Source organism: Ictalurus punctatus, chromosome 16, assembly GCF_001660625.3.
Source record: "Ictalurus punctatus breed USDA103 chromosome 16, Coco_2.0, whole genome shotgun sequence".
Lineage (NCBI taxonomy): Eukaryota > Metazoa > Chordata > Actinopteri > Siluriformes > Ictaluridae > Ictalurus > Ictalurus punctatus.
This window is the reverse complement of record NC_030431.2, coordinates 20139508-20161971: the sequence shown is the minus strand read 5'-3', so window position 1 is coordinate 20161971 and position 22464 is coordinate 20139508. Positions and strand designations below refer to the sequence as shown.

At 39.2% G+C, this 22464-nt stretch overlaps 1 protein-coding gene across 1 annotated transcript in view; it reads right to left on the bottom strand.

Annotated features, from left to right (window-relative positions):
- The window catches only part of lpar1 (lysophosphatidic acid receptor 1), a 36841-nt gene extending 20290 nt beyond the window's left edge, over positions 1-16551 (bottom strand). Inside the window, exon 1 of the mRNA XM_017489973.3 lies at positions 16229-16551. The gene's annotated coding sequence lies outside the window, so the exon portion shown is untranslated. The remainder of the gene's footprint in view (positions 1-16228) is intronic.
- Positions 16552-22464: the final 5913 nt, after the last annotated feature.

The window sequence follows — 22464 nt, the reverse complement described above, 5'->3', positions numbered from 1 at the left end:
GTGTCTGGCCATCCACCACCCGCACACCACCCCACCCGCACACCACCCCACCCCCACCTGTCCATCACACTGACGAGACCACCCAGGACTACGGAAAACCACAGCTTTAGCATTATCAGATCACCCATCCTCTATGGATAAATAGAAGCTGAAGGAAATTCCAACCAGGCCTGCACATCAGCGTGATAGGGTTAGAACCGTGTGGGTTTCATTACTGCTATGAATCACCCATGAACTAAAATTGGTTTTAGGTTAGCTGAGCTAACTACAATATAAAGCATATAGTCTTATTAAAAGTTTACATCTTCACAGATGTTAAAAGCATGAATATCAAATCAGGTCAGTAAAGGGGCCTCCAACATTTCTGTGGCAGATAATCTACCTCTCACCATGTCAATAACCATTGCTGACCTAGTTATACAGCCATGTCTGTGACAACCAGAGTTTTGCTTTTAACTATTATAAAGCCTCTTTCACACCACACACTGCAGCAAAGCAGAAGCAGTGCATATTTTTTGGCACGCATGTTAACGAATGAGTGCTTTTACACTCATTCGCTGCAGCAGTGCAGCAGCGAAGCACAAGAGCTGTGCATGAGCAGCAGTGAAGCAGGAGTTTTGGCGTCGAGTCTATTTTATGCTGCACTGCTGAAGCTGCTCGCTCTCAATTAAAGCACCAGTACATGGTTGAAAGATTTAAATGAAGATGAGTTGACACCAAAAAAGTATATATTGTACAGAAAAAGCATATTTGTAGAGTAGTATGTTTTACATTTAATATGTACTTGTCAGAGATTTCCCCTCACTCAGAGTGCTGGAGCACACAGCACACTCTGAAGCTTGAGGCTTCTGGGTTCAGTGATATTGACTTTGTTTAATTGCGACACGGGTGTTTGTTATGGTTTATGTCATGTCTCTGCCCTGTTATGCCATTGGTTGTCTCTTAATATGTCTTAGGTGCTTATGTTTCCCCCTTGATTACGTTTATTATTTCACCCCTCGTGTGTCTATGTTTGGTGCAAAGTATTGTGAGCATTTTCTCCACACCAAGCCTTTGTCCTGTGTTCATGTTTCTAGTGTCTTGATCCTGTGTCTAGCTTCTCATTTTGTCCTTTTGCCTTGCCTGCCTTATGCCCTTTTGCCTGTTTTTGACCATGTTATTGATTGACGTTCTGGATTTGTCTTCTTGATTTCCTTAATAAAGCTCTTTTTTGCACACGCATCCTGCATTGTCTCCTTGCCAGTCGTGACAGAATGCTTCGCCAATAAGATGCATGCAGCAGGAGGGTATATGGAATATTTTTGCCGGCATTTGATTCCGTGCACTTCAAGGCTTTGAAAGTCAGTTGAAGGGATTTTTTTCTCCAATGCCATCTTTATTTGGTGGACCCCAAGCCTGAAGAGAAGCAGTGGCTGGGGTTCATGCTGTCCTGGTTCACCGACCCAGCCCACTGGTGGGCAAAGCTCCAGATCGCCACAGGCAACCTCAGCCTGGGAAGTGTGGTGGAGTTGGTGGGCCTCATGAGGGTAGTTTTTAACGCAGACCCTCACTTGGACTTAGAGAGATTTTTGGGGAAAACCAGCCTGATGGTCACAACCTCGAGGCTGTTCACCACGTATTATAAGAGGGAGCAGGCCGACTGGGCGGCCTCCACAGCTCAGGTCCAGCCCCAGGTCAACAGCGCAGTGATGGAGTTAACACAGGCATGCAAGACTGAGGGTTGCTTTACAGAAGCCCAACTACAGTGTCCAACGTGCATTAAACTTGGGATACACAAATCATATTTATGCTCCCAGGCATGTTTCAAAGGCAGCTGGCATACCCACAAATGGCTCCTCAAGAGAGCAAGATCCGAGCTCCAGCTTGAGACCAACAAGGTGGTCTCACCTGCAGAGCTCCAGTCAGACATCAGTGTGGTGACCTCATTTCCAGAGCTTCAGCCCGAGACCCAAGAAGTGGTCTCACCTGTAGAGCTCCAGCCAGAGGTCAACGTGGTGACCTCATTTCCAGAGCTCAAGCCCAAGACCCAAGATGCAGTCTCATCTCCAGAGCCACAGTCGGAGGTCAACGTGGCGACCTGCTCTACAGAATTCCAGCCTGAGAAGCAGGAGGGGGTCTCACCCACTGAGTTCCTCTCCGAAGTTGATGATACGAAGTCCCAAGCCATGTTCCTGTCTGAGGTTGACAAGACAGCCTCCCAAGCCCTGTTACTGTCTGAGGTCAAGGAGACAGCCTCCCAAGCCACTATCCTGTCCGAGGTCAACGAGGCGACTTCCCAAGCCACATTCCTGTCTGAGGTCAAAGAGACGACCTTCCAAGCCATGTTCCTGTCCGAGGTTAAGGAGATGGCCTCCTAAGCCATGTTCCTGTCCAAGGTCAACGAGGCAACCTCCCAAGCCACGTTCCTGTTCAGGGCCGACAAGGAGGTCTCCTGAGCCATGTTCCTGTCCGAGGTCGATTAGATGGCCTCCCGAGCCATGTTTCTGTCCGAGGTCTGCGAGATGGACTCTCAAGCCATGTTCCTTTCTTAGTCTGACACGGTCAACCAAGTTATGCTCATGTCTAAGTCTGTTGACACAGCCAACCAGGTTCAGCCTGCAGAATCGACAAAGAATGACGCTCAGCTTCCCTGTTCCACTTAGGACACTGCTCTGCTTTCCTGTTTCACTGAGGACGTCACTCCGCCATCCTGTTCCACTGAGGACATCGCTCTGCCTCCATGCTCCACTGAAGACACAATGTCCCAAACCTGGATTCTGCCTAAGAACCATAACACTCATGTCCTAGCCCAGCCATCTGACCCCATCAAGCCTGTCGCCAACCCACAGCCTACTTTCTGCGTGAATGAGCTATGTCATGGCACTAATCATGGCGCATGGTGGCTTAGTGGTTAGCACATTCTCCTCACACTTCCAGGTTTGGGAGTTTGATTCCCACCATGGCCTGTGTGCGGACTTTGCATGTTCTCCCCATGCTGAGGGGGTTTCCTCTGGGTACTCTGGTTTCCTCCCCCAGTCCAAAGACATGCATGGTAGGCTGATTGGAATGCCCAAAGTGTCCGTAGTCCCTGCAATGGATTGGTACCCTGTCCAGGGTGTACCCCACTTTGTGCCCCATGCTCCCTGGGATAGGCTCCAGGTTCCCCACGACCCTGTAGGGTAACTGCTATAGAAAGTGGATGGATAGATGGATGGATGCTAATCATGAGTGAGAATAGTTTTATTTTTGGCTTGGAGGTACAGCAATAAACATGTGAATTGTAAACATGCTCCTCCACATTATGTAAATGTTATACTATATAACGATCAAGTTAACAAAACTCCTCAACAGCCCACTGACAATAAATATTGTACATTTTTTGGTTTGTTTTTCAAGGAAATTAACTATGAAACCCGAGAACCTCTCTGCAAAGTGCGTTGCAGTTTCTGCATGCGAAACGCTACTGGTGTCAAAGCAAATGCATCACTCGTGCCTCAGACCGCAAACTGCTCTTATGGTGAAACATTACAGTGGCTGAGTGGTTTTCATGTCTGCCTCACAACTCCAGGGTTGGGGGATCTAGTCCTGCTAATGTCCTGTGTGCATGGAATTTGCATGTTCTCCCCATGCTTCAGGGATTTCCTCCAGGTACTCCGGTTTCGTCCCCCAACCCAAAGACACATTTTGTAGGCTGATTGGCATTTCTAAGTGTGTGAATATGTGTGTGATTGTGCCCTGTGATGGGTTGGCACCCCATCCAGGGTATTCCCCGCCTTTTGCCATGAGTTCCCTGGGATAGACTCTAGGCTCCCCCTCAACCCTGCGTAGGATAAGTGGTATAGAATATGGATGGGTCTGATAAAAAAATTACTTGTTTTTCATTTCTTTTGCCTGGATTTTGAAAGAATAATCAAATGGACATTGCTAAATTCTGTTTGTGACACGAAAATAGAATGACCAAAAAGTACATATACCCATTCGGTATAACAGTATTGACATTTCCTTTACATAAGACATTGGATTTTTTATTCAAATGGACATGAAAATTTTAACTAAAACACATTATTGGTAATGCATGGATATGTTTCAGGTGATTGTGAAACATATAAGATTAGAACCTTGGGCTGAAAAAAAACATGCATGAGTGTAAATTGTGTGAAGTGCTGCAGAAGAACATCGTTGTTAATAATTATTGCAATACATTACAAATGAGCCCTTTGGCTAACTCCTGAAAATGTGTTATTGAATGCTGTGGTGATCCTGAACAGTCTCAGATGCAATAAATGAGTGTCCGTGTGTGTTTGGATGAATCATGGCATTGACGTGATCCAACAAATGGAAATAATTTTGTGAAAATCAGGCAGACCATGTCACATCAATAGTTTAATATACTTCAAGGCTTACTGTAATAGCAATATATCAGTATGACCACAGTATGAAAATGTTTCCATAACGCAGCCATTATTTACTTCCTCTCATCTGTGCATGTTGTTAAAAATAACAACCCCTGTACCCCTGTATGATAGCTATTTAAGCAAGTCTTCAACTGGTATATTTACACCAGGGTGAGAATTTAAGCAGCTCTGAAACCTAACACCAACAAGAGGAAGTCTGTGCAGTCAGAGTTGGCAAGCAACATCGAACATAGGCATGATCTCCAAGAACAGACGTTCTCCGTCAGGTTGTGAGAAAGCGAAATGCACAAAGCTCGAACCGTTTCAGTGCTGCCTGTCTGAGAACACAATGAGGCCATTGTTCAGGACACAGCCGGTAAAAAGTAACAGAAAAGCATTTCACAATGAATAAATTGTTCACATTTTGTGTACAGCCCTGGTGAGGCAGCGCACGTTAAGTGAGTTTCAAATAAAAATATGTGTTTAATTTATCAGGCTAATTAAGTATGTAGTTTGAAATCTGGACGAAGTTTGGCATTGCTGATAGTTTGGGAGGCCAGAGCTTTATGAATACACACCAAGTGATATTATACATTTAGTTAAACAAGGACTGTATTATTCCACATACTAATTCAAGATAGGTTGGTTGACACTATATAGTATGTCATAAGGGACAAGGATACATCAGATGTTTTCTTTTTCACTTTTCAAACTGTCATCCTTACATCCAAAACCTGTAGAGGAGGAATATTGTCTGTAATTTCTCATATGATTTAAATATTTTTCTCATGATATACCTTCACAAAAAATAAATAAATAAAAATACAACTTGTCAACCATCAACAAGTATAAGTTATTTCAAGGATGAGAAAAAAAACCACTGGACAATTTTTGGCTGGTCTCCTTGTCTAAATCCAATTTACTGAAAAGAAGTCAAATGCAAAAGCATTTTATGTTATGTGTGGCATTCTGGGAAAACCCATCAGATAATAATAATAATAATAATAATAATAATAATAATAATAATAATAATAATAATAATAATAAAGGGGGGGATTAGATTTTTCTGGCTTTAATATATTATTACATCTGAACTTTAAAAATATATTTCACCAAACAACATGGAAACAACATAGCTTTTAGTTCATTTTATTTAATCTTGCCTTGGTGTCTGCCTGTAAAGCTCACATTTGTTGCATAAGTTTAATAAAGGCACTTTAACAAACATGCTGGTAAAAATAGTCTAAACATATCTAAACATGTCTCAAATCTTGATAGCTATGTGCGATTTCCTCACACAGTTAATATCATGATTTGATTCATCTGTGGGTTAGCTATCTGCCCTAGTGAAATGGAAATAAGCGTAATTTATTCAGTTTGTAATCAGAAACTGAGTCTCAAGATATCTGTGTTGCTCCTGTGCTGCTACTGCTTTACTTTAGTTTCCAAATATTCTAATAATTTCAGTTTCTTAAAAGTCTAGATTTCAGAACAGTTGAAAATGTCAAAATGTCCTTATATTGCAGACCATATCTCAGCAACTGCAAGGTCCTGTAGGTTCATCCTTTACAACATCAAGAAAATCTGACCCTACATCACCAAACAGGCTACACAGATTCTAGTCCAGGCTCTCGTTATCTCTAAACTGGACTACTGCAACTCACTGCTTTCAGGCCTCCCAGCCAGCTCCATCAAACCCCTTGAGATGATTCAGAATGCTGCAGCGCGCCTCGTCTTCAACCAGTCCAAAAGAACCCATGTCACACCCCTCTTCATCTCCCTCTACTGGCTTCCTGTAGCTGCCCGCATCAAGTTCAAGGCCTTGATGCTCACCTACAAGACCTTGTCAGGAACAGCACCCTCCTACCTCAACTCTCTCCTGAAGGCCTACGTTCTCTCTCGCAATCTGCGATCGATTAGCGACCGACGTTTAGCAGTTCCAACTCAGCGTGGCGCAAGGTCCCTTTCCAGAACCTTCACACTAACTGTTCCTCAGTGGTGGAATGCATTTCCAGTCTCAATCCGGACCACAGAATCTCTCACCATCTTCAAAAAACAGCTAAAGACCCACCTCTTCTATGAACACCTAACCAACTCATAATAAAAATAAATAATTAAATAAATAAATAAATGCACTTACACCTCTACTCTGCACTTTGCTTCTTCTGGAATTCAATTAATAGATCTCGTATGGTAGCACTTCTTGTATTGTTCTCTGATTGATATCGCTTTGCTTGTATCTTTCTCATTTGTAAGTCGCTTTGGATAAAAGCGTCTGCTAAGTGAATAAATGCAAATGTAAATGTAAATGTAAATATAGAGGGTATTCCCAGGCCACAACATGTTTTGTACCTTGAATAAACACAGACAGTTATAATATTTCTTTGTCTCAGAGTGACACTGGGCTCTTTGCAAGCAGAGAAATCACAAAAACTAAAATACCATTGTTAATTAGAAACCTCATTAAAATCCCACCAGCTCACCAAGTCACCATTCCAGAGTCACGGATATTAAGGAACTAAAATCTAAGTCATGGAAAACTCAAACAAAACGTTGAGCTTTTGGTATATTTGCACTGCAAGAACCTTTTTATGAACCCAGGAGGAGTTTTTGTCACTTCTGTTATTTTACATTACATCCACATTCTCTATAGTGCAGTGGAATTTGTACATAAATGGGCTAGTTTATGTTCAGGGTAATCGGTTCCTCAAAAGATTCTTACTTCATGGAAGTGCACGGTGTAACATTGAGGACATCAACCTTCTTGAGGAAAAAGGACAGAAGTGCTTACATTTGGAGTGCCTTAAAGAAGAACATTGACATCCTGATTTTAAGAAAACTATGTCATTATTGTCATTTCAATACTTGATACATCATGATATTTTATATTTGACAAAAGCAACACCAGGCAAACAGTAAGAAAAATCTCTACTTAATATTGTTTTTATTTATTAAGAACAATGAATTATTAAACATTGAAGACAAGAAAAACAGCTAAACATTTAGTGCAAGACTAGAGTAGCCTCAGCTAATGCTCCATTCAACTAACACTTGTAATTCCAACCTCTGACTTGGAAAAAAACAAAACAAAAAAAACCGGCCCCTCAACCACGAAATTCCTACTTGGAAATTTGAGTCTCCTCAATCCAGAGTTTAGCAAGTGGTGTCAAATCAACATGCTCTAAGAATCAACAGTAAAAAAAAAAAAAGTAGAAATGCTTAACTGTAAATGAGTTATTCCATATATACAAGTATTTGCTTTATATCTCAATTTATACAGACTTAGTAGTGTGTTAAAGCTATAACACTGATGTCACTAACCACAGTTAGCTCTCTAGCTTGTTTATAATAAAAGACAAAAACTGAGGCATTCGTGTTTTTTACCCCTACTTTGCACGAAGGTCAAAAATGACATCATTCCGAGTCTAATGCAACATAACGGTCAAGTCAGTGCTATAAAAGCACTTATGGTATCTAAGAAAACTCTAGAGGATTTATCATGACATTAATATATGGTCACCTCACCCAGTATTATGTCCACATACATCTAGAATAGGTATGAAATTCAGATATATAGATCTAATCTCCACACAGGATGAGTTCCAGCTGCCAGAATTCCAAACTACCTTATCAAGTCAATCCTGTCAACATTTGATCGTACCCCGATAACTAACAATACTGACTTCCTCAGAAATATCTAAATACCCTGTTCATGCTTTTTTGCACTACCATGCTGTTTATTTATGCATTGGGAAAATCATACAGAACGAATGCATCACACAGTGTTTTCAGTTGGAACTGAGAGAAAACGAAGGATTTGAGCAAGACAGAGCAGGAAACTGTCAAACCCAAGACCTGCCCTACATCCTTGGTTTATTTCAAAACCAGAGAAGTGCTTTCCTTCTTTTTTTTTTTCTTTTTTTTTTGCATACTCAGTGCTTGCTCAGTAAGAATGTCAGCCATTCACGTTCCACTGCTCCATTATGACCTCTTACTCAGCAATGGAACTGTGGAAGAAATTTCCCACACAACTGTAACCCCTTGACTTAAGTCTAATGACTGTATCATACTCAACAGATACTCCGAGAGCATTTATTATTTAAAAACAAAGCACACAGTTTGGAAAGAAGATCAGCACCATCCTCTAAAAAATTTGCACAATATGTGAAGTTTATTTCAAAGCATACACACATGCATATATATATATATATATATATATATATATATATATATATATATATATATATATATATATATATATATACACACACACACACACACCCTATATTTTTAGTACAAACTTTATTATAGATTTTTTATTTTATGACTTCTACATTATCAAGTCAGTACAAAAAACATTATTCATCTAACACAAAATTAAATATTACAGAAAAATGTTTGTATGTCAATAAACAAAGCAGCATATTATGTAAGGGACCACTTTTCAGACAAAAAACATAATGAAGGCTGCTTTGTTCTGCACAAATAAGAGGCAAGTCAAAGACAGTCAAAGCTTCCAGAAGAACTGTAGCTGGTTATGCAAGATGCTCAATTAATTTCCTTATAAAACTGTACTAATTGTACTGGAGACTACTATTTTTAATTTTTGTACTGTTTACTGTTCTTTACAGTATTTTTTTTAAATGTAGAAACACACAATTTCATTCTTTTGAAGGCATCTTTGCACTATAGCATTTCTTTGCATGTGCATATATATATATATATATATATATATATATATATATATATATATATATATATATATATATATATATATATATATCACAATACATCACAGTACTGTTGAATTCTGTTAGGCCAGATGTTGATAAATTTTCCATAACAGCAGCTCTGGCAGTAGTGCACTTACTGCTTAATGGTAACGTGGCATGCTGATTTTTGTTTCATTGGCTTTATAAGAGAAAAAAGAATGTTTATAGCTGTTATAGCGTACGTGATAACGGGAACTAACACATTTCACAGATGGTTTATGACTTCTCCAAATGAAAAGTACCACCTGTCATTCAAAAGTTTTAAATAATTATCTAATTGTTGTTCTATAAGTGGAATAAAACACTTCAGAACGTGCGGATAATGTTAAATAATCAACTTCAGGGTGGTAACAGTGCCACCGCTCTGCAACTCAGATAACAGAGTTATAACAGCACGCCCCTAAGTGTTTTATTCCTTATGTATTCAATACATTGTTATAAAATAGCAAGAGTTCAAGTGAAGTTTTGTCCGACACTAAAGAGACACACAGACAAAAGAGATGAAAAACCAAAAGCAGAAATAACCCACACCCCAAGTTTCCTGTTTTAGCTGGAAAGCCATGCTGTGATAACAAGAAGCATCTTCGCAAATGCTTTTGTCGTGACCCAGAAATAAAAACAGTACCCACACACACATATGGATAGCAGACCCACAAGCATTAGTTATAAGCAAGAGCTAAATCACTTACTGAAACAATGATCTTTTCCTGAACCATTATAAATGTCTGGAGAAATTATACATTCAATCTCATGGAATGTGCAGCAGGATTGTTAATATACCCAGTAAAGACTTGATTCTTGTGTATGTGCAGCATGTGTACGCCATTTACAACATGGCTTTTCTCCTTTACCACATGGACAAGTATATGCAATGAGTAGCAATGACAAATTAAGAAATTCATATGAAGAACTGTTAGCTCCACTGTGGCTGTGACATGGTCTCCTATAAAACTGACAGAAGAGATTATCCAATATCTAAAAAAAGACAGTATATGGCCAAATGTTTGTGGACACCTTACCATCAAACCTATATGTACGAAGGTCTTCTGTCTCCATAAAGTTAGAAGCACACCATTGTTTTGAATGTTCCTTAGATCCTTTACTGGAACTAACCAGTTCCAGCTTCACAATACACCTGTGCACAAAGTGAGCTCCATGAAGACATAGTTTGCCAAGGTTGGACTGGAAGAACTCAAGTGGCCTTCACAGAGCCCTGACCTCAACCCCACTGAACACCTTGAGAATGAGTTGGCACACAAACTGTACACCAGGCCTCCTCACTCAACATCATTGCTTGACCTCACTCATGCTCTCATAGCTGAAATTCCCATAGCCACACTTCAAAATCTAGTGGAAGGCCTTCCCAGAAGAGTGGAGGTTATTATAACAGCAAAGGGGGAATAAATCTGGAATGGCATGTTCAACAAACACATATGAGTGTAATGGTCAGGTGTCCCCAAACCTTTGCTCATATACTGTAGTGTATCAGTGCAAAAACGAACAAATCTGAGCTGGTTCTATAAGAACTCAAACCTGAAATATCAAAGAATTACAGAACAACTTAAAATAAAATGACATAACAAACTTAATGTGAAAATCTGGCTCACATATCCAAAATTATACCCTGAATGAGTTGCGTAAGTATTTGGACAGTAAAACTATTTTTGTAATTTTGCCTCTATATACCACCACAATGGATTTGAAATTAAGCAAGGATGGTTGTAATTGAAGTGTAGACTTTCAGCTTTAATTCAAGTGGTTTTATAACACATTGACCTTTTAGGAATTACAGCCATTTTTTTACATAGTCCCTCCATTTGTACAGGCTCAAAAGTAATTGGACAATTGACTGCTAAGTAGTTTCTGGCCAGATGTCCTGTTTCCTTGTTATTTCATGACAGTTTAAGGAGATAAAAGGTCTGGAGTTGAGTTCAATTTGCATTTGGCAGCTGTTCACGGGAACTCTCAATATGCGGTCCGAAGAGGTGTCAATGCAAGTGAAGGAGGCTGCAAAAACAAAACGGACCTATTAGAGAAATAGCAGAAACTTTAGGAGTGGCCAAATCAACAATATGGTACATTCTTAAAAAGAATGAATGCACTGGCGAGCTCAGCAACACCAAAAGGCCTGGAAGACCATGGAAGATAACTAAAGTGGATGATCACAGAATTCTTACCTTGGTGAAGAAAAACCCCTTCACAACATCTCGCCAAGTCAAGAACACTCTGGGGGAGGTAGGCATATCATTGTCAAAGTCTACAATCAAGAGACGCCTTCATGAATGTAAATACAGACAGTTTACCTCAAGATGCAAATCACTGGTAACACTCAAGAACAGAAAGGCCAGATTAGACTTGATAAAAAAAAAACCTTAAAAAAAAAAAAAAGCCGGACCAGTTCTGATGCAAGATTAACTTTTTCCAGAATGATAGGAAGAGAAGAGTATGGAGAAGAAAAAGAAGGGCTCATGATCCAAAGCATACCACATCATCTATCACATCATCTGGGCATGTATGGCTCCCAGTGGAACTGGGTCACTTGTGTTTATTGATGACGGGACTGCTGATAGAAGTAGCAGGATGAATTCTGAAGTGTATAGAGTTATACTTTCTGCTAAGATTCAGTCAAATGCTGCAAAACTGATAGGACATTGCTTGACAGTACAGATGGATAATGACCCAGAACATACTGAAAACGCAAAGGCAAAGAAATTAAATGTTCCTAAATGTCTGATAACCTCAACCCAATTGAGCACTTGCTGAAGACAAAACTTAAGGCAGAAAAAAACACAAACAAGCAGTGACTGAAGATGGCTGCAGTAAATCTCAAGGGAGGACACTCAGCATTTGATGATGTCCATGGGTTCCAAACTTCAGTCAGTCTGCAAAGGATTTGCATCCAAGAATTACAAACATCCTAATATTTATGATTATGTTAGTTTGTCCAATTACTTTTAAGCCTGTGAAAATGGAGGGACTCTGTAAAAATGGCTCTAATTCCTAAAGTTAGTGCAATATTTTTGTTAAACCCAATATTTTTGTTTCAAATCCATTGTGGGTGTATACAGAGGCAAAATTACGAAAAATGTGTCACTGTCCAACCACTGAAGGATATGACTGCACTAAGAATGTCACGTACTATGCAGCAAAAGATGTGATCACAGGAAGTGGCTTTAACACCTCAGACAGGATATACTTTTATTAAGCAGTATTATAGCAGATAAGTCTTTATCGGATCATTATTTGTAATTGGAATTTATCAGACATTTATCGTCACATAGTTCACACACATTACAGATCCAGAGCGGATAAATTTAGCCATAAACCTCACAATAAACTGGTTTATTTACACACACAGGAACAAACCACACAATGGAACAAACCATTTACTGTGGTACGTTGCGACTGCATGGCCTGGCCCACAGGGACTCATTTTTGAGAGAGCTCCACACCTTTAATTGAAGGGCACTAAACACATTTCAGAGTTTGATTTTTCCAGTCAGCACAGGACAGGAAGGGCAGGACAGCTGCACCATTCCTAACCTGGGAGGTGACAAAGAAATGTGTGTGTGTGTGTGTGTGTGTGTGTGTGTGTGTGTGTGTGTGTGTGTGTGTGTGTGTGTTTCTTTTGCTGCCTAGCTAACCCCAGACAACTTTCTTATCAAGTTGAGCCTTTTCCAGTAAAAATGACATCGTTATTCAAGCACACAATGAATACAATGGGTGGATTTTATTTATTGCAGCTTTGCTATATGGCATTGTGCCTGGTAACTAAGTACTTTGTTGGCAATTAATTCAACCTATGTGATGTAATGGCTGGGAATATACCCTAAGTGATCTTTAAGTTGCTTACTTACAAGGGAGGTAATGTTTATAGAAGTCTCCATGCAATTCTGGTAAATTGGAAACACACACTGAAATCACTATGTTCCTGGAAAGCAAAAAAAACTAAAATCACTATGTACCCATAAAGATCTACTCATTAGCCATATCTAAATTAAAATGTCAGTCCTTCACTTATGTCCCCACCTACTTGTAAAGCTAAGTGAAAGGGTTTGGGTTTAAGAGTCTCTAATAAAGCTAGCCTGCCTGTTTTTTGTTTTTTTGTGTGTGTGTTTATTTATATTATAAGAACCATGATAAAACTGAGCTGTAGCCTCTGGGTTTTAATGGAAGTGCATCTGTGGTGCTATATATCAAAAGATGATGCGATAGGACGTACTTCCAGAAAAGGAGAGCTTAACCTTGACATAATTATAGTTAGTATTGTGACCACATGTTTCAAAAATAAATAAATAAAAAATCATGAGCAATGATAACAAGTCCTCAATAAATGCTCACAGAGAGACTGAAAATTATGCAGGGCCATGGTCATGTGAGTGGAACAAGGAAGCAGGTGCCACCCTTACGCTCTCATAAATACATGTACCAAACTGTACTTTTCCTTGTTGCTGGGGTGGTGCCATAAAAGGTTCATCTTTTGTACCATTAGTATGTATCTTTTACTTCAAGGTTCATATTGTGAACCTTTAATTAGATTTAATGATTTAAAGCTACCTCAGTGGTCCTTAAGGTCCAATTATCAACCTTAAATATACCTTACATGCACACAAGAGTCACATTTCCAGGTAAAAGATACATACTGAAAATACAAAATATAGCCCAGGAACAAGGAAAATATATCTTTACTTCTGAGAGTGTAAAAAAAAGGCCTCACCAGCCCAATTCTGGCCTCAAAATATACCACAGTAGTCTGATTATTGCATTCTTTTATAGCTCATATCATTGTCATCATTGTGTCATTGACTAATCAGCATTTTGATTCAATCGCTTGAGCACTATGAAACTAATACAGTAATATCATTATGTGATCATTCCCAAATCATATACAGTATGGAGTATAATACATATTTAAGTGATGCCACTTTAGAGTGTCATATTTTGACTGAAAACCTGGACAAAGCATTGAAAATGGGAATTGTATTGGCTTTAATGGAAACTGTAATGGTTCCTGTGGGTCTCTACTGGTAATTGTTTGGCTTCTATTAATGGCATGTTATGTCTAGTCAATACCATTAAGGACCAATAATTGTAATGGTAATGGTTTACATTTGTAGCTGATGATTTGTAATGGTATTTGTACTGGAAATCATTAGAATTTCTGTGATAGTGTCTTGGGGTTTTTTTTTGTTTGTTTTTTTTCAACAAGGGTTCAGGTTTTCCTGTATAATTGTGTTTGATTGTCATATTGTAATTAATAATAACATACTTATATAAACATAATTTTATATTTTAAATAATGCTAATAGCTAAAACAATATTCTAAATAGTCCTATCTCCTGCAACATTAACATTTTAACGTAGTTCTAATTGGAATATGTGTCTGAAAACCAAACCAGTTTCAGGTTCATGGTGTGACGCAGCCGTTAGGGGGCGTGGCTACAGAAGTGCATTCGTCTCCAGGCAACGCCTCCTAAGCAGTTAGATCAAACAGGGTCCATATGCTGGAGTGGCCTTGGCATTCAACTTGAAATAATAATAATAATAATAATAATAATAATAATAATAATAATAATAACGAGTTAGATTACTAAATTGATCAACTGAATTTCTAAAATAAATAAATAAATAAATAAACAATTAAAAAAAGAAAAGACAGAAGACGTCAAAAAGACATAACAACGTCAGAAGTTCAGGAGTATGGGTGTATGCATGAGGCGGATCAACAAGCGGCTGTATGAGGAGTGCAGCCTTCCACCCAGAAGTGTGCTACATTACTCACATTACTCTATCTAAGGCGGGTACACTGGGCTCGGTCCAAAACCAGCACTCATGCTTCAGTATACTATCACGCTATGCAGTCTGGAGTCTGCTCTGCCTTACACGCTAGCAATTACGATTTAAAACTGGAATAAGGATGCAAAATCCTGTTGATTCCAAGTTTAGCCCTGTGTTGTTATTTTAAGGTTTTTATTTTTTATTTTTATTCTTGCACTGGGTGTAAACAGGACTTTTGGCGTCTCATACACACCTCTGGGGAAACACACTGAAGTGATGCTGTCTCAGCTCTAAGCGCTTTATTCATTACGTTCACTGCAGGAGAGCTGGTGTGACGCGCAGTGGCACAAACCGCGTCCCAACACATCAGACTTTTATTTATTTATTTATTTGTTTGTTTGTTTATTCATTTTAATGTGTATAGGCTAAACCTCTAGTTGGAGTTATCACTATCCAATTATTAGTAACTGATAAAAGTGCTTACCACTGTTAAAGAGAGTAAATAAAAGTCTTTTTTTGGCATCTCTCTCTCTCTCTCTGTGTGTGTGTGTGTGTGTGTGTGTGTGTGTCTGTCTCTCTCTCTCTCTCTCTCTTTCTGTGTGTGTGTGTGTGTGTGTGTGTGTGTGTGTGTGTCTGTCTGTCTGTCTCTCTCTCTTTCTCTGTGTGTGTGTCTCTCACTCTGTGTGTGTGTGTGTGTGTGTGTGTGTGTGTGTGTGTGTGTGTGTGTGTCTCTCTCTCTCTCTCTCTCTCTCTCTCTCTCTCTCTCTCTCTGTGCCACGCGTTATCACCACCACAGCCCAGAGGCTGGACTGTACTCCACTACCATGGCCACTCCACATTTTATTTTACACCCACCATAAAAGCAAAAGGTTCCTGGAACATCTTGTAGCCTATGTCTTTTTGTTGTTGTTGTTGTTGTTGGATTTGTTTTTTGTTTGTTTGTTTTTCAGGTTTTAAAAGTGCTTCCAGGAACCTTGGTGCACAAAAGTTTCCCGAAACATGCATAAATGAACCCCACTTTCTACAAGAGCCCCCAAAGAAGTGATCCCTCTCACTTTTTTTTTTTTTTTTTAGAGCATTACGCACTTTTACGCACAAGGTTAAGAGACCAAATATGCTACACATCAAACTACATAGTCTAACTGTCACCTAAAGCTGTCAATAGGCATCACACAGGCTTTTTTTTTTTTTTTTTTTTTTAAACCATCAATACGTAAGCTGAAGAAGAGTGTTCTTGTGGTGTGTGTGTGTGTGTGTGTGTTTTTTTTTTCCCAAACCATAACAGATAAAGAGTGCGTTACTTACAGCTGGAACACTTCCAGAAAATGATCCGTTTGATTTGGTGACTAGCTCCACAAGTTTGTCCCGGTAAGATCAGTTGCAGTCCGTTTCTTTTTCAAAATGAAGAAAACAAAATTTGAAGAAAAAAAAAAAAAGAAGCAAAAGAGGTATCAAGGACTGGCAGAAGGTTTTGCGTCGTAAAGTCCAGAGTTGTGTTGTATTATGCTCATCCATGAAAATAGACGCGCGTGAGACGCGACTGGTATAGTGATCCACCTTTCCGTTAGATGAACTCAGCAGGGGAAAAAGCGCTGCAGTCCGGAGAGCGCCGAGTCCGCCGTGACGTCACGCGAGCCACACACACACACACACACACACACACACACACAATGCGTGTAAAATTGAAAACACATTGTCATTTGAGTGAGTTTAAAAGACGCAAACGAACAGCTTTCTAGATTTAAAACTGTGTGAAACTAGACCTATAGACTATTTCAACAAGATTTATTTGTATTTATTTATTTATTTATTTTACAATAAAATAGGCCTATCACAGTGCAGCTTTCAATCAAATTCCAACTATGGTAGTATTGCTTAAGCCATTTGTGTAGCCTGTATGTGTCTGTGGGTGGGCATGTGCACGTGTAATTCAAGCCCATGTTAACTGAAAATGGCCTAACCTGTAATAACCTTAAATCTAACTCTGAATCATACCAAAGAAGCACTATGCATCCTTCCTTGTCTTTACTGTTACAGGAGAGTCATTTGCTAAACGTCTGGACTATTCCTGTCATCAGATGCGTCAGATCAATATCTTTGTGTTGGACTATTTAAGTCTTGAGGTAAGAAAAGATCAAGGAGAACTGCACAAAAATAATATGTAGCTACCACCCAAACTGTCTGAAGTGAAGTGAAGCAATGGCGCCGTAGATAAAATAGTAAAATAAGAAATATGATGTGCCCGGCGATGGATTGGCACCCTGTCCAGGGTGTACCCCGCCTTGTGCCCGATGCTCCCTGGGATAGGCTCCAGGTTCCCCGTGACCCTGAAAAGGAGTAAGCGGTATAGAAGATGGATGGATGGATGGATAAGAAATATGATGCGTATGCCTCATAAGTCAGGCTCCTTTCCGGTAACTATGCAAGCAGGAAGATATTTTCTGGACACCTCCATCACAATACAGTGTTTGTTTAAATCTGACAGGAGACAGGAGAACGTCCATTAGAGGTGACAGTCTGCTAAATGACAGAAAATCACAAGGACGACACTATAGAGTCAGTGCAGCACAGTGTAGCACATATTGTTGCTGCCTGTGTAAAGTTTTAAACTCTCCCTGTGAGTTTCCTTGGGTTTCTGCAGTTTCCTCCCCTCTCCCAACAACATGCTGGTAGGCCCTGTCTCATGTCCAGTGTTCTCATCAAGCATGGGAATGGAGAAATTTGGTGTCAAACTGCTGATCTACTGGCATTTTCACAAGCAACAGTCTCTAGAGTTTACAAAGAAAATGTGGAGGGAAAGAACACCCAGAGGGTGGCAGTTTTTCCTGAATGCACATCATCTTTATTTCCTGAATGTGCATCAGCTGTATTTCCTGAATGTGCATCAGCTGTATTTCCTGAATGTGCATCAGCTGTATTTCCTGAATGCAAATCATCTATATTTGCTGAATGTGCATCAGCTGTATTTCCTGAATGTGCATCAGCTGTATTTCTTGAATGTGCATCAGCTGTATTTCCTGAATGCACATTAGCTGTATTTCCTGAATGTGCATCAGCTGTATTTCCTGAATGCAAATCATCTATATTTCCTGAATGTGCATCAGCTGTATTTCCTGAATGTGCATCAGCTGTATTTCTTGAATGTGCATCAGCTGTATTTCCTGAATGTGCATCAGCTGTATTTCCTGAATGTGCATCAGCTGTATTTCTTGAATGTGCATCAGCTGTATTTCCTGAATGTGCATCAGCTGTATTTCCTGAATGTGCATCAGCTGTATTTCTTGAATGTGCATCAGCTGTATTTCTTGAATGTGCATCAGCTGTATTTCCTGAATGTGCATCAGCTGTATTTCTTGAATGTTCATCAGCTGTATTTCTTGAATGTGCATCAGCTGTATTTCCTGAATGTGCATCAGCTGTATTTCTTGAATGTGCATCAGCTGTATTTCTTGAATGTGCATCAGCTGTATTTCCTGAATGTGCATCAGCTGTATTTCTTGAATGTGCATCAGCTGTATTTCTTGAATGTGCATCAGCTGTATTTCTTGAATGTGCATCAGATGTATTTCCTGAATTTACATTAGCTGTATTTCTTGAATGTGCATCAGCTGTATTTCCTGAATTTACATTAGCTGTATTTCCCTGCTTATACAGTAACCATGCAATGGCCCCCCCACCCAACCCAAAACATCAACAAAATGGTCTCAATCGTTTGTGCTGGTTTGTGCCACTAAAAGTTTTGTTTGTGCTGCTTCCGCTTTTTAAATATTAGACATTGAATTATGGTGCAATGACATCACCATAATTCAATGTCTAATATTTAAAAAACAGAAGCAGCACAAATGAAACTTTTAGAGGCACAAACCAGCACAAACGATTGAGATTATTTGGGGTGAATTTTGGAGTATGTGGGGGGGCTGAGTGACCGCAGAATGACCTATAAATATTCTTTTAATATGCCAAGAGAACCCATGTCACACCCCTCTTCATCTCCCTCCACTGGCTTCCTGTAGCCGCCCGCATCAAATTCAAGGCCTTGATGCTCACCTACAAGACCTTGTCTGGAACAGCACCCTCCTACCTCAACTCTCTCCTGAAGGCTTACGTTCCCTCACGCAATCTGCGATCGATTAGCGATCGATGTTTAGTAGTGCCCACTCAGCGTGGCGCAAGGTCCCTTTCCAGAACCTTCACAGTAACTGTTCCTCAGTGGTGGAATGAACTTCCAACCTCAATCTGGACTGGAGAATCTCTCACCATCTTCAAAAAACAGCTAAAGACCCACCTCTTCCGTGAACACCTAACCAACTCATAAAATAAATAAATAAATAAATAAATAAATAAATAAATTTTGCACTTACACCTCTACTCTGTGCACTTTGCTTCTTCTGGAACTCAATTAATGGATCTTGTATGGTAGCACTACTAGTATTGTTCTCTGCTTGATATATCGCTTTGCTTGTATTTTTCTCATTCGCTTTGGATAAAAGCGTCTGCTGAGTGAATAAATGTAAATGTAAATGTAAATGTAAATGTAAATCTCCAAACCCGAAGCAGCACAAATGAAAATTTTTACGGCACAAATGGAGCATAAACGATTGAGACTATTTTGCCACCATTTTGCGTTGGGTTGGGGGCCAAATTCACGCAGGTACCAAACATCCTATAAGAATTCCTACACCAGCATGCCACACAGATTATCTACTGAACCAAATATGAAAATGATGTAGGTGTTCAATTGACAAAAGTCACACTCATGTTTGTATAGATTAATAGATTATATTTGAGGTTGGTTTGAGGATTTTGTTAAGGCTGATCTTTTTAGTCTCCTTTCCCCCATTTTTATTAAAAATCTCACATCAGGGTATTTAATATTAGCTCTGTTTTTTTAATAAAATGGTGGGAAAGAGACTAACAAGACTTAGGAGGCTTATGTTAAGCCTGTGTTTATATTTGGCCGGTCTCAGTAGGTTAGTTCCACCCTGCGATGTACTGGCTTCCCACTGAGGGTGTATTCCTGCCTCACACCCAGTATTCCCGCATAGACTTCAGATCCACTGTGACAAAAGACTTACTGAAAGTGAGGGAGTAAGTAGAATATTACATTTATTCTGTAAAACTCGGCAATTGCATCAGATACTAGTTTCAGTCTGATGAGCATTTGCTCTTTTATCATTGTTTAACTGAACTGTTAAATCGTCTGTGTAATATACGGGATTAATCATCATAAATTTAAGCTAAGCCATGAAGTGCTTGATCAACCCACAGACTCCCTCCAAATGTGTCACACAGTACATGACACTGTTACAGTAGTACTGACTAATTCTAGATGCACTGAGACAAATAAAAAATAACACCACTTTATTAATACTATCAAAGTGGCAGTTTTATTCTGTCTGTTCTAAAAGAGTAAATACAGCGAGAGTATCGGAAGTGCACCTCAAAAACACCTCAAATTTTAAGTTGATAACATAATTAAAACAACCTAAGAGCTGTAGAACCAAGAACCCGCAGCACATTTTTAAAATCTCTCGATTCCCATTTTTTTTTCTTTACATGACCCAACCTATTTCTTACACTCAATATTACGTCTGAATTTCTTCTCAGAGTCTGCAGATATATTTCTACACAAGCTTCGGCAGCACTGGAGAGAAGCCAGGGGGATTGAGTAAGGTTTGATGGCTCTAGTATTGCTTGAACTCTCTGGGATCTGAGCCAGAGTTAAGAGGAGGAGGACAGATTGAGGGGAAACAGTAGATTCATGGGTGGAGAGGCTGGGAGTGAAGGGTTAAGCAAGCTCAGATGAAGGTGAGGAGTGTGTTGGACCAATATGGCCATCATGTGAGAGATAAAGCACTGTGCAGGTCTAGATATATCTCTAAAGGGCCGTTTACATGACAACGTTTTCAACTAAAAACGGAAAACTTTTTATGCATTTTGGCTGTTTGTTTACACGCCAATGGCGTTTTGAGGCCTGAAAATGCAAACTTTTGAAAACGGGTTTCAAAGTGCAAGTTTTTGAAAACGATGCTGATATCATGTAAACATACAAAATTTGCATAAACGAGAATTTGTGAAAATGAAGACGTCATGTACACGTGTATTACGTGTTCAGTCCATAGGCATGCTCGTGAGTACAATGGTGCACTACAGGATTGTTTTTGTGCTGCTCAAGATTTTGAGTTTATTGACACTTCTCCAGCAAAGTATAGTTTTACTCCATCACTACTCCGACCAGCGGAGACACATTTGTTACATACACCAAATTATTAACCCACATCTATTCAAAATCGTATAATTATCTTTGTAATTGTCTGTGTTGGAGTATATCTGTGTCCTTTTAAGTAGACTGACTGCCAGGGTCTCACTATTTGATTTGTATTTGCCAATTTTGTTCCATTTTGGTACAATGATGGTCAATTAATAGTACTTAAAGATTTACTATTTAGATTTTTTGCAGTATTTAAAAATGAACTTTCTTGACACAATTCTGACCTGGAGCACAAGAAAAGCTAAAAGATGGGGTTGAAGACAGAAAAATCCATTTCCAAAATATAAAAAAACTTTATGCACATTTCCTGTACATTAACTTATATTACATTAGGGATGTCTCAGCATTTATTAACCTAGAAAAGTAAGCCGAGTCTATGCTTCACAATTCCTTATGTCAATGAATAATTTTCCAAGTCTAACTATCAAGATTTTTTTTGTACTCCAAGTAGATCATAAACAAAACCACTGAAATCGTTTGAGAAATGTAAACATTATTGTGCTTTGCATACCTAAAAAACACAGTTCCTCTGTTTACTTGTATTTGTTTATAGGGCAGTCTTGCCTGATCAATATAACAGACACGTTGATGTGAATGCTTATGTGCATAAGCGCATAAGTGTTTCTTTCATTCTTTACAAAGTGACATTGCCAACTACTGGCCTGGCATGCATAATACAGCGTTTTTAGTCGTTTTCACAGATACATGTGAACGGGGATCGTTTTGATAACGTTGTCGTCTGTAAGTGAAACTTTTCAAAAACGCAAAGGAAAAACTTTTCGGTTTTTAGTACATCATTGTTGTGTAAATGTACCCTTAGTCTTTATTTGCTGAGAGAAACCCAGAAGAGAACATACAATGGAAGTAAACTGATCTGTACTATTTGTGATAACTTAAGATTATAAACTTCTCAGGATGATAAAATATTTTCCATTTTAAGGGCCCTGAAAATATTAGCACATTGATGTGGGATTCTAATCGATTCATGTTTATAATCCCCTGTCCCTGCCGGCACCACTCCCAAAGCAAATTGCTTAAAATAAAATAGCATAAATGGGTGACAATTATGTGAATGTACGAAAAACAGCTGTGAGGAAGCCTGTTAGCATGTGTAGGTCATTTCCCGCTCTTAACCTCAGTAACTCCCACATTGAGACATGCATAACAAGCTCATTAGACGGCAATAGGATGATGTTAGCACTTTGCAGACAGGACACAATGACCCGTATCCAGAAATTTAAGATCTCTATGTCCATTAGTGGTCATTCAA